Genomic DNA, 1,321 nt, shown 5'->3' on the forward strand with positions numbered 1-1,321 from the left:
AGGGCGGGGCGGGATGTGCTCGAGTCGCGCTGGCGCCTCGTCGATCGTATGGATGGTGCAGGCGTGCTCGCGGTCTCGGGTCGCTCCGACGCCACGCCGTCGAGGGTGTGGCCGTCGGCATCGGTGGCGATGAGGCGCCCTGACTTCGCCACGTCGCAGGCGCTCGGCCCTGTGACCGCCGGAAGTGGCTCTGGCACTTGGCAGGGACAGAGGGACCGCCTGGCTTCCTCACACAGTGGGGGTGCTGGACCCTGAGATGCCACGCACGGAGCTGTGCCTCGTAGTCAGGGTTCTAATGCAATCTATCGAAAACAAAGAGGGGAATTGTGGGTAATCTAACCCGTCGCGAGAGATTCAAACGCGCGAGTGGCTGGTCCTCTACAGGCAGTGGTCGCGGATGACCTGGTACAGTACGCTCTTGGTGTTTCGCAGCCGCTCTGCCGCTTCTTCCCACTCCGTGGCCACCGAGTTCAGCGGCATCGTGCGGCGGCGGCCCGACGGCGTCGTGTAGGTCACCACGCGCCACTCCGAGCTCAGGATGATCTCGGCGCCGTCCTCGAAGCACACCTGCACCGTCTTGTTTGATAGCCGGAACACGAGCGCGCCGTCCACGCGCAGCCAGCGCTTCACGTACACAAAGTCACTGGACGTGTGCGGGTCGGTGCAGCGTGGCGGCGCCGCCGGCAGGAAGGGTGAGCACGCCACCACCGGCACCCTGTCCGGCGAGCTCTGCACGCGGCCGAGGTAGGTCTTGAAGTACTTGGTCAGTGTCACCTTTTTCTCCAGCTCCGGTGGGTAGCTGTGCATGCTGAACACGTGCCGCTCGTCCTTCGCAAAGAGACCGGTGCCGCCGTCGCGCGCTGGCATCTCAATCTTGACGCGCGCGTAATACTCCACACGGTCCGTGATGGGCTCCCACACGATTTTGGTGGAGTCGTTGAAGTGCGCGCCGGTTTGGCCGGTGCTGAGGCGGTACGCCATGCCGTACTTGGACGAGAAGTCGGCGCACTGCGTAACCCACACCGGCGGCGGCGGCGCCTCGTTGTCAGCAGCATCGTCGGCGGCCGCGTCGCCGCACAGGGTCTGGTGCAGGCGGTCGTGCAGCGCCGTCAGCTGCTGCTTCTCGTCCTCGTCAGCGTTGTCATCGTTTCGGAGCTGCTGCGGAGACGAAGCGGGGCAGCGGCCCGAGAGCGGCACCGCTGCCGTCGCAGGGGCACTGCGTGGCGTGTCGCTGCGCGCACGCGCGCAGGTGCCAGGGAGCGTCGGCGCCGGCGTGGGCTGCTGCTGTTGCCTGAGGTTCGCGAGGTGGCGCGGCGATGTC

The sequence above is a fragment of the Leishmania donovani genome, chromosome 17, assembly GCF_000227135.1.
Source record: "Leishmania donovani BPK282A1 complete genome, chromosome 17".
Taxonomy (NCBI): Eukaryota; Euglenozoa; class Kinetoplastea; order Trypanosomatida; family Trypanosomatidae; genus Leishmania; species Leishmania donovani.